The 12,710-nt window shown below is 33.9% G+C and overlaps 1 long non-coding RNA gene across 1 annotated transcript in view; it reads left to right on the top strand.

The window, feature by feature from the left end:
• LOC145276969 (uncharacterized) overlaps positions 1–10,679 on the top strand; it is a 440,156-nt gene extending 429,477 nt beyond the window's left edge. Inside the window, exon 2 of the long non-coding RNA XR_013868067.1 lies at positions 9,503–10,679. This is a non-coding gene — a long non-coding RNA (uncharacterized LOC145276969). The remainder of the gene's footprint in view (positions 1–9,502) is intronic.
• The last annotated feature ends 2,031 nt before the right edge of the window (positions 10,680–12,710 follow it).

Below are 12,710 nucleotides of genomic sequence, written 5' to 3'. Positions count from 1 at the left end.
GTGCACATCACGATAGAAATATTTTTGAAATTGTATGTAGACTTCTGTTTTTATTTATAAAAATCTAAATCCTATACATATAATCGTCGACAACAATTATTGCATTTCAGTTTTATATTATACTAGACTGAGTTCTCGGCGTTACTCGGGTGTTTTGAAGTGTGTGTTGAGCAGTAAAAAAAAATATAAACAAATAAAGTGGGAGTAGGCAGACAGGCTCGAACCAGTGACGCGAAGGCGGAAAAGAAAGTGAAAGAAAATCTGACGTCTGTCCGCAACCGGAAGTTCACAATGTTAAAATTAGGCAAAGTCAATCCAACCGATACGATGACTTGCAAAAATGGCTCGCAAAAAAATAGACCTCTCCTTGTAGAAACTGTCCAGTTGAGGATGAAACAATTAATGTTTTGGCCAATTCTTCGATATTTGCCGTCCGAGACGTCGAGCTTGAAAATGATACCGATCGCGTGAAAATCCGTCAACTCTGTCGAAACTTTTAGGCAGCCACACATACATACATTTAAACGGACAGATGAAATTTATATTATAGAAGGCTTTAGATTAACAAATATACGTATGTGCATTTTCTGTTATACAACATTGATACGGCCGAAGCATCCATCTAAGTCTTTTTTCGAAGCCAAAATATCAGCCCTTAGTAAAGTGTTTATGTCAAACGTAATAATATATATATATATGTGTGTGTGTGTGTGTGTGAGTGTACGTACAAGTGTATGCGTGTTTCGGTTCTTTGTATGTGTGTGTGGTGTATATAAACTTAGAATTATGGATGATTTATGCGGTTAAACGTGGCGAACGTCGCAGAATAATGATTATTTAATAGGTATAAGCAAACAAGGGGTAAGACATCAAAAGGCCCTCAAAGTAGAATTCCTTGAATGAAATCGTTAATGCATGTTCAACGGTAATAAATAAAAACGGCGAACAGATTTCTTTATTTTTGAAAAAAAAACAATCTTTACGCGGGAAATAAATTAATCGTATATCAGATAAGCCGACATTCTTTTAATGACATTCTAGAAAAAATCTGGATGACAAAAGAGAAACCATAGCCATTGAGATGAACACCGTACATCTCTAATCTATACCTCTATAAATTTGGTCTTTGTTTTGTCTATTGATATATCTGTATTAAACCCCTTTTTCTTATTTATTTAAAAAGAAAATACGACTTTGATGTATATGGATAGTGGAATTGCAATTATCTACAATTATCTACAAAAGATCTAGCTAATTGCATATTGTTTTAAACATCCATTTTAGTTAATTCCTAGACTAGTGTTGATACACCAACCTAGATGTGTCAACAATTCTCCAGGTATGGATGAATTTATAATATATAGGCTTTGATGTCACACAGCGAACATACGAGGATATCCCAAAAGTAACGCATTCTATTTTTCATTCCATCCGAATAGATCAGAGGGGATTGCAAATTGTTATGATGATTGTACTCATGCATTCGTGACCTGAAATTTTCACCACGCTGTTGCAGATATTGAAGGTATGAAACTCCAAGACGTGCGTCAGAAGGTCAGAAGCAAACATGTTTCATTGAATTCCTCTATGCAAAATAAATTGAACGGATCAACATTCACCAGCGCCTGTCGAACGTTTACGAAGTTGATGTCAGTAGTTAGTTGAGTTCGTCGATTTCAGAAAGATGTGAGTGACAAAGCGCGCTCTGGATGCCCATGCACAGCGATTCCATCATCGCTGGCAAATGTGCATGGTGAATGGTGGTGATTATGTAGAAAAATAAATTCTGGGGTTCCAAAATGCTCTCGTTTTCATGCTACCACTTCCGTTTTCGTAACTGTTCAACCTTTTTAGTTTAAAGTTTTGTTAGAAGTGCTTGTCTGAACTCCAATCTATGATCCCTCCTTGACAAACTTTCACAAAAAACTCGTCTAGATACAATCCACAATTTCTCTAACTCTATATCTGTGCCTAAATCTAAACCCAGCTTCCATGAACAAAGCTTCTTTCCTAAAATTTACCGCCTTTAGGAACACTGTTCCACTCGCCTGATTATCGGCTGACTACAACATGGTAGTCTTAAAGTCCAACGTAAACAAATTCTTGTTGATCCGTCTTAAATAATCTAAATTCTACCCAACTTGCACGATTAACGATTACTACACTACCACCTTCCTTATCCTCGAGTGGTTTCGAGCTTTGATAAGTAGTGATTTCCTATGGAAAAAGGTAATAGTAGAACCCCGGGATACGGTGGCCCTAGGATATGTTTTTAAAGGTTACGATGTGGAATATGTTTTCCTGCCTCTGGTTACGATATTTCCACCGCCTTACGATGTTATTTATAATGTTATTTTATTATATACATGTGTATTATATAATGTACTGTATTTTGTTACTAATTTTTAATGCTGTATCCCGGGGTTCTACAGTAGGCCACATTTTAACAAAACTAGGATGAGTGTTGTACCGGTAAAAAAGAAGTAAAATGCAAAGCGAGAGGGTTGTGCAAAATGTAGAAGTGAACGAAGTAGGTGAAAACGAGGCAGGGGAGGGAGAGGGTTAGGGATTGAGTGAAGCAGCTAGGATTGCGCGGTTCGGTTGATTGGCTGAGGGGCTTGGCTGACTGCTTGCATGTGACATAGAGGGAGAGAGTTGAATCCGCCGTGTGCGATAGAAGTAGGTCAGCCGATCGATAGCTGATACCGTTACACGCAATTCGATAGATATGAAAAGGAAGTGTGGGTAGACGCGGCAAGATGGAACAGAAACTCAAGGAAAGAGGAAGGAATAGAAAGATGGGATGAAGGGTTAGGGGAGTTGCAAGTGAATGCAGAGGTGCAGATGCAGAGAAGCGTTTTGTAGTTTTCAAACAGGTAGAGAGAGGAAGACGCAGCACAGCTAGCTATTTATAATTTGAAACGCGCATGCGTGAAAGTGTTCCGATTCAAAGATGGCAGAACGCATAGGCTTTTAAAACGAAAAGAAAAAAAAACTGTCAGATGAACGCATGTAGTTAATTAATTTTAAAGTTGTCACTGAATTGCAAAATTATTGAGCGGATTGAACTACTCGTCTACTACTTATATTGATACGAATGGATATTTGATATTTTTACTATTACTGTCTTTCACCGTTCAATTCAACCCATTATATTGTTTCAGACTTGGGTACTATTTTCCAATGTTCAATTCAGATGCAGAGGATAAAGTACATATTCTATTTTTTTTTTTTTTTTACAAGGTGGTCACCACTTATCAAGGCCCGGAAGCGACTCGAGGATAAGGGTTATTGTAAGTACAGTACGTTAGTGTGGATATTTAAAGTGTCTACTTAAGGGGCGGTTCATCAGAAATTTGTTTACGTTGGACTTGAAGACATCCAGTTGTAGTCGGAACAGAGTTCCACAGGCGTGCAGTTCTAAGAAAGAAGCTTTGTTCATGGAATCTACGTTTTGATTTGGGCATAGATAAAGAGTGGGGAAAGTTTTTGACAGTGGATTCAGCTACTATCCTTTCATGCAATATCTTGTCCGTTTTAGCGGTTGCAGTGTCATATATATTCTGTTATGAGATCAGGGTCCGAAGCTTTATCTCAAACTTTGAGGAAGGGTTGCACTGTACTATATTGCCGTCATTATATATACTAGTAAAATTATGCGACTGCAGGAAATATGTTTTTTGCTAGTGTATGAAAGATGTTTTTAATTTATTCTATACACTTTCTGCCAGTCACCACCAAACACATACAAATTATAAAACACCGTAAAAGATTAACATTGGGACTAACATATTTACCGTTCTGCCATTGACCACCTTATCTCAATACTGGAACCTGACCTTAAGACCAATTAGATGTAACGATGACAGTTTTAAATTGTACACAGGAAATAGAGATTAATATATTTATTCTAATCGGAAAATATTTTATGGCATTTGTGGTTTACGGTTTAATTTCATCGTCATTTTCGTTTAATTGAACTTAATAGATATCATTTCTTTTCCTATTTACAATGCCTCCCCACGGGACACAGTGTGTGACACCAGGTTGTTTTTTTTTTTAACGTGGAGAAAAGGAACAAAAATTTTAAATTGTCTCAGTCATAAAGGATTTCTCCTCCACTGACAGAACAAGAAATTGAAGTGTAGCATCTGAAGAACAGATACTATCCATTAATCCTGACCCGATTTGGTTGTATACGATGTGACTCACTCCGTGGTATAAATAAAATAACAATGTTTCCCCTTGTGTCCTAAATTTCTGATTTAATACAATTTCACTTGTTGATAAATGTTATTTACATAATGACAAGTACTGCATAATTGTTTTTAATACTAACAAAATATTACATATAACTTAATACCTGTGTATGTTCCCCATAGTAAGAAACTTTAGGTTTGGTTGTTTTTGTTTTACGGCATATCAACTCTTTTCAGGTTATATAATGCCGAATCGAATTATTTTGAAGAAAATCTTTTAATAGAATTCTTTTTTTTTTTTCAAGTCGGTTTCTATTAAACGCATAGTTGAGACCCTAACAGGTACTACCACCCCTGGTCAGATAGGACCTGGGAGCAATGGCACTTAAAGAGTGTCCCCACACTACCCAAAGCCCGCAAGCTGGAGCCTCACCATCGGATATAGTTAAAGGTCATATCCAAGACCAGAAACTTTAGAAAACATATATACAATCTTTAAGTGTGTTCTAATGTAAAATGCATCGTGAAAGACAATGGGAGTGACTCCGAATCTTTTAGTGTTCTCCTAACCTAAAACAGTTATGCTGTGGCTGAACCTCATTTAAAGCTTCTAATATATCCTATATATATATATATATATATATATATATATATATATATATATATATATATATATATATATATACGCCCATGCACAGTAATCCTTCGTTGCTTGTAAAGGTGTATTGAGAATAGGAGACAAGTTAGAAAAATAAATTATGGAGCACAAAAGGTAACTCGTTTTAATGGTACTACTCCTGTCTTTGTTGCACTTCAAAATTTTTTAAATCAAACTGATGCAATTCTCTATCTATATAAAAGCCAAGTACGTCCAAGGATGGAATACTGTTGCCATATCTGGGCAGGAGCTGCTAAAAACAGCCTATCCTGCCTTGACAGAGTACAAAATAGACTTCGTGGCTTAGTGGGGGATGCCCTTTTCTCTACCCTGCAACCTCTCTCCCACAGAAGAGACGTTGCGAGCCTATCCTTGTTTTATCGTTATTTCCATGGCAGGTGCTCGTCTGAACTCCAATCTCTGGTCCCCCCTCGCCAATCTTTCACGAAAAACACCCGTCTAGCTGAATCCACTGCGAAAAATTTCCCCCACTCTATATCTGTGCCTAAATCAAAACGCGGATTCCATGACAAAGCTTCTTTCTTAGAACTGCACGCCTGTGGAACTCTGTTCCGTCTGCCTGCTTCCCACCGGACTACAACTTGGATGTCTTCAAGTCCAATGTTAACAAATTCCTAATGAACCGTCCCCTTAAGTAAACACTTCATCAAATCTCCACACTAACGTAATGTACTTGCAATAACCCTTATCCCTGAGTGGCTTCCGGGCCTTTGTAAGTGGTGATCACTGTGTAAAAAAAAATTGGAGGCTTTACTTTTGGAATGATCCTCTTATAAGCATTTTTAATTGAATTGATATACAGAATAGATGTACAATTATATTATTTATCATTATAGATCGCTCCTTATTACCACAGATTACTCTCTTTCTTTCTCCCTCTCTAAAAATACGCTTAAATGCAATACTTTAATTAATTCAAATTTTATATTTATCATTATAGAGCCAATACTTTATCATATTGCACCTAATATATAGTAGTGATCTCAACAGTAAAAACATGAGTTTATTGCCATCAGTTAGAATTGAAACCAAAACTTGTAGCTTTCCAGTCATATTCGTTACCGCCTAATCGAAGTTTATACGCATATAAAACTTTAAAAAAGACTGTTTAATTTATATTGTATATTTGCGCATGCTAAGAAAATGTTTAGTCGACTGACGCCTGTCAAGTTTCATTTCTTTTTCAATTTTTCCCCCTCAGCAGCAATTTTTACCGGCTACAAACCAAATCGAATTGCTCCAAAGGTCCAGATTTCATATATATCAAGCCTCAAGGCTGTAGACAAAAAATTGATAGTAGTTTGGTAGAGACTGTTCCACACACAGACAGACAAGGTCACACACACACACATACACACACATATATATATATAGATATATATGTGTGTGTGTGTGCGAAGCAATTCTCAACCTATATATTCAACGAATTTTTTATCTACAGACTTGAAATTTGGTATGTAGGATAGTGAGACCTGTGGAAAACTTCTTAATCCGTTTTTATCCGGAAAAATGAGCTTCTAAAATGTCAAAATTGGTACGTGGGAGCAGGCATCGGATTTTAATCTGTTAATTGTTTCACGAATGCGCATGCGTGACTGGTTCACATGACAGATTCGTTATGTTAAGAAAAAATAATACTCGCACTTGCGTTTCTGTATGAATTAAAATATAATATTTATGCTATTTTGACGACCGGGCAACGGCGGATGGCCTTCTAGTGTGCGCGTGTTATATATATATATATATATATATATATATATATATATATAAAATGAAATTGTCTGTGTAAATACATTTCCCTACGAAATTACTCTGTCAATTTTCAGTCTACAGACTCGAAATTTGACATAAGGGGTATTGAGATTTGGGGAAATCTTTTTAATCGGTTTTCGGCCAGAAATTTGTCTTTCAACGGGCCAAAGTTCAACGATTTGTCCTTTGAATACTCTACCAAACTCCTCCGCCAATTTTGGGTCTAAACACTTGAAATTTTAGATCAAGGTTACTTGGACATGGATCGAACTTTTTAATTGAAGCCCAAAACAAATGTTAAGAAGTCAAAATTGGGGTCAAAATTTTAAAATGTTGACCTCTCAGCCAATTTTTGGTCCAAATATTTGAAATTTTACATAACGTGTATTCAGGTATATGACAAGCTTCTTAATCGGATTTTGGCCGATAATTTTGCATCCAAGAGGTCAAAGTTAAAAAAATGTGACCTTTACGATCTCTAGCAAACTATTCAGCTAATTTTGGGTCTAAACATTTGAAATTTTACATTATGGGTACTCAGACATGCAACAAGCTTTTTAATTAGTTCTGAGGCGACAATTTGGCTGCCAAGAGGTCAAAGTGTAAAAAGTTGACCTTTGCAGACTCTACCAAACTCCTCCGCCAATTTTGGGGCGAAACACTTGAAATTTTAGATGTAGGTTACCTGGACATGAGTCAAACTTTTAATATATATATATATGTACATATGCACATAACGTTATGAACAGTACATAGCGCCCGAGCAAAGCCGGGCTGAACTGTTAGTATATATATATATATATATATATATATATATATAGTACATTCAAGATTAACAGTAGTCCGGTTAATACAGACCAGCAATTTTTATACTGTTTGCTTGTACCTATTCAATGTGCTTAATGTGTTTTATTTTGAAATATACGTTGGACGAATATAACGATGAGTGCGTGATATTTCTAGCTTTTTGTTATTTATGGATGGACATTCTTATACGCAAATCGTTACTATTGAAATATGAAGTAATCAGAAAGATGAGAGAAAATAAACTATTCTTCTATAAGTTTGGATTGAAGAATATTTTCTCATGCTTTGTCTGAAATCTGTAATTACGCACATTTTGCGTTCAAACATCGTTTAGATAAAATATTGCCGCCAGGGTAATGGCGCCTTGTAATCAAATATTCAAAATCCCGTTTCATCAAAAATAGAATTGGTTAAAATTTCAGAGTTCGATTTTTGCAAGATAAAACAGAAGTTCCGATCTATTTATACCGAATTGAGCCCATAGAGACACGAATGTTTCTCTTGTTCTTTCAAAATGTGATTTACTGAACAGATATGGCCTAGCCAGCCGAAACAGTTACCATTAATAATGAATGAATGAAACAGCTTTTTATTGTTACCCTGATTTAAGATCAGGATTAATTACACCTCCATATTAAAAAAAGGGTTTTATATATATATATATATATATATATATATATATATGTATATATATATATATATATATATATGAGTTTCGACGGTAATTCTTGGCCTGAAGACGTAATCCCCCAACGCGGGTGATTACAGAAACATGTATTCACATATGTAGCCATTAATGTTTGTATAAATAAATTTAATAATTATATATATATATATATATATATATATAATGTTTTTCAAATCTATAAATAAATTAATTTTATATTATTTTTGTTACTTTTTGTTGAATTGTTTTACAACTTGTCAAGCAAAATTATTATGTCTAACCCTAACCTAACCATTCGAATGCTCAGCCTCGTTTACCTGTGTATATTTTTTTCTGGTCTCTGTTTTTAAATTATGCAATGCTTCAGACATTTTTATCTGTTCCGTGAGTCACACCCGGAAACATTTAAGTTCTTTGCCGTAGAATAACCCATTTTAAAACGAAGATATATATATATCATTAGAAATTGAAATTATTTGTTCCTAAACGGTTTCGGCGACTTGATAGTATTTTGCCTTAATATAGCCCCGGGGAATGCAGAGTTTCTCATCTTTAAGTATTAATGCACGTGTACAGCATAGAATTATACCTTTGCCATAATGTCAATCATTTTTAATCTTTCAGCTTACATTTTATCTAATGTTTTGTATAAATTAGATAAGATATAAAAATGAGATTGGTTCAACAAGATGACATGCGAAGTTCGAGGGGGCGATGAAGTAGTCTTCCGGGTACGAAGAACATGCTGCCAAATATGCTGTAACGATTGTGTATACCGTTTATCGCTCTAGAAAACATCTCCCACCTGTTAGTACCTTATATCAATGGAAAACTACCACTAGCTTATCATTTTTAGTCACGATCCAAAAAAGAGTCTTGAACATAACGGGTTCTGCACTGTATACCAACCTCCAGCGCTTTCACCATCGACGCAATGCTGTATATCTGCACTAGTTTCACGAGTATTACCACAGAATGTGCCTCGAGGAACGTACTAATCTTATACAACCTTAATGAAAATACCCTTCATCTCTTCCTCTCCCATCCCTTTCTTCTACTTCTATTTTTCGTTTCCATTCTCACTTTTAAATGCATTCCAAATAATAATGTAAGTATTTTGCTTTAGCGCTAAGTTTAAATTAATGAAGCCTATTTTTAATATATTTTCGGGTAACAGCTAGTTTCGTGTTATTCTCTAATCCCATAAATATTATAATGAAACATGTATTTGTCTTAAAGTAGTACCGGGAAACGCCGAGTGTATCATCTTTGAGGATTAATGCACGTACACACACCATATAATATTGTCATTCTGTATAAAGTGACTGTTTGATAAATGTATTTTCTTACAATATATGTATATTACCACTAAGACGCATTATTTCATTTTTTTTTTAGGTAAGTTCCAGAGGCAACAACTGAGTTTTTTGTTAATTTAATGACACTTTGTTACAAGACAGGTTCATGCTAAAGCCGTAAGTAAAAGAGAATATCATTTATATTATTTTATTTTACAAATTCTTGAAAGGTTTGTGACTACATTCGAGGAAGGGCGAATCTGCAACGAGTGTAAACTAATTTCTTCAGAATTGCTCTACTATTGTCCTACTTGAGTTTTGTTTTGTATTCTTTTAATTTTGAAAACAATAATCGCTTTGGAAAATAACAACATATGGTGAAAATCTTACTACGCATAAATACATTAGTCTGGCCTAAACTTATATTGAAAATTATTACGATAATCCGATATCCTGTATTCATTATAAAGTATGCAGTTTATTAAATGAATTCTGAAAATATAATTAAGACTACAAAATTGGCATGTGGTTATATAATCAATTGTTAACTATTCTGCATTTTCAACTTAAAAATTCCGCGGTTAAAATCGACACATTGTTGTCAAAACTCGCAATTCTAAAATCCAATTAGTCTCCGAAAAGAAAAGGTTGTTTCATTCAAATTGGCAGCCTCTTCTTTGTATATGAGGTAACGAGAAATCTCGTTACTTTGAAACCACCAGCATATAGATAGAATCAATAGCTATATTGTCTTTATATTATTGGCAGCGGACACTACATGCTGCACAAAATTATGCTTGTACCAATTTTTAACGCATTTAATCACTTATAAATTAGTAGATAGTAACCGCCTGTTAGTAGCTTCGTATCATAGATACGGAGGGGTGATGTGAGTCTCCGGTGAGACGGCACTGTGAGAGTACGTTTTATGAGCGTACATATGCCCCCGCCTGGTTTACAGGTGTTATGTGTGCGCATGATTTTGATATAAAAATGTTGACGCCCATTAACGATATTTGACTTTGTATTTAGTTGATAAAAATCTTTCAATTTTTTTTATAATAAATATCGATTTGGAACTATTTAATGATTGCCATTTGTTGATATTGCGTAGGAATGATGCACGGGATTTGAAACGCATAATTGACGAGTTTAATTGCAAATGTTAAAAACCAATGCATCTATTCGTTTGTTCATTTAATATTATTCATATGATGAAAGTGAACGTACGTGATTTTGGCTTGCGTAAGCAAATTTAATCTGTATCATCAAAATAGAATAGGCTTAATCTAAAAATATCTGTTAATATATATATATATATATATATATATATATAGTGCGTGTGTGTGTCTGTATGTATGTATAGGCAGCATTTCTTCTCTATGGCATATTTCATTAAATAAAATAGACGTTTTTAGTCTATTAATTATAATGTCGATCCTTTCCAATTTCCAATAAAGTCTTCACTTTTGGCGGGAACTGGCTGGTGTAATCACTGTTTATCATAAGTCCGAATACTTTCCAATCCTTCAGGTTTCATCGTTACCGATCAATTAATCAAACTGGTTTTGAAACATTTAGCATTTTTTCTTCTTCATTGGTTAATTATTTATCCTTTTTTCCATCGGTTAAAATTAATATCCCGAAATGTTTGCAAAGCTATTAAAATAAATAACTGTACAAGCACTTCAGGATGTTACTACTCTTGCCTTATCTATCTATCTATCTATCTATCTATATATATATATATATATATATATATATATATATATATATATATATATATATACAAAGGACTTCGATTTTTAAAGATTTTCATGGTAAATTCGTGATTTTGTGAAGTTGTTTTGGGCCATCTATATAACGATGCATATGAAGTAAGAGACACGCGGACGGAAAATTCTCAATTGTTAGTTATTTTTCTTTAGAATTTAAAAAAAGATGGAAATCGCTCCAGACAAGGTACTTGGCGTAAGTAGCTGAACAAAGCAGAAAAATATTACAAAATTTTAAAAAAACAAAAAAAAACAAAAAAAACAATTCCCCAACAATATGTGTTAGATATGCTAGATATTGTAATCCAGAAAAGATAAATTAGTTTATTTTTGTAAGAAACATCGGAAATAAGGAAAATATGCTAACAGATAGAACAGCATATTTATAACGGCGCTAACAGATTTTTTTTTCAATTTCTTTACTTTCTATTAAGTGTAATTTGTAACTTTTCAAGGCAAAAATAGTCAGCTGTATCTTGGTACTAAAACACTTTATTTAATAAAAACAATCATTTTGATGAATTTGTAGAATTGATTTCTATTATTGATTTTACATTATTCTACTACATATTGTGATTGACAGCTTCCTTTGTAATTGACTTTATATATAAATCAGTTGCCGTCTGCTTGTTGTTTTCATATAAAAAAAAACGACTACTGCGCCGGATTTTAATGCGTTTATGTGGAGCATTCGATACAGAGCATTCATTTTGGCAGCGTTACATCTGTGTAAACTAAACAAGAAAACCCAAGCACGATTATTATATAGAAAATAATTAGTCTCTTTCAACAATAATGGCGCTTGCTTCTTTTTTGTTGGAAGTTTGAAGAGTGAATGCCGAATTAGAAATTCCGACAACACGCCGTCGCTATATATATATATATATATATATATATATATATATATATATATATATATATATATAGGGCGACCTAAATTGCTATAAAGAAAACAAAGGTGGATCCTTTTGATGTGTGAATAGAATAGTTATTTAAGAAAATAACAACAAAGAGGAACTTTTCCAATGAAACGTATCTGCGTAAAGTACGCATATAGCACATATGCGCATCGTTGTTTCTATACTTCCGGGAGGTTATTTAGTTCGCAATTAAATAGATGCTATGATGACTTGAATAAGCCGTTAATGGTAACCCCTAGGAACAGACACGCCTAGATTATATTTTGATTGGCACGTTCGTATGCATAGAATATTTTTCTTTACCTGTTTTCGTTTGGGTGTTATAACATTTCCTTTGTTTCTCTCTTTTTTTTTTTTTTCAACAAGCGGTCTAATTAGTAAAAGAAGCGGAAAATCAGAAATCGAACATGAAATTTTTTTCTTGTTTTTTTTGTTGATAAAATTATTTTTTTAAGATGCATGTATTCAATTGTTTATTTATCGATTAGAATGCGATGTTGAATTTTTGCATGACTTATTAATTAAAAGGGACTCACAAAAATGCTATTATACAGTAAAGAATGAAAGACTAAAGTGTTATTTCGAACTTGAGCGTAGCAAACTAGCAAAATTC

This window comes from Euprymna scolopes, chromosome 5 (assembly GCF_053919585.1).
Source record: "Euprymna scolopes isolate OS-2025 chromosome 5, ASM5391958v1, whole genome shotgun sequence".
NCBI classification, from domain to species: Eukaryota; Metazoa; Mollusca; class Cephalopoda; order Sepiida; family Sepiolidae; genus Euprymna; species Euprymna scolopes.
Note: the sequence above shows the minus strand (reverse complement) of the source record. Positions and strands in the feature narration are given on the sequence as shown.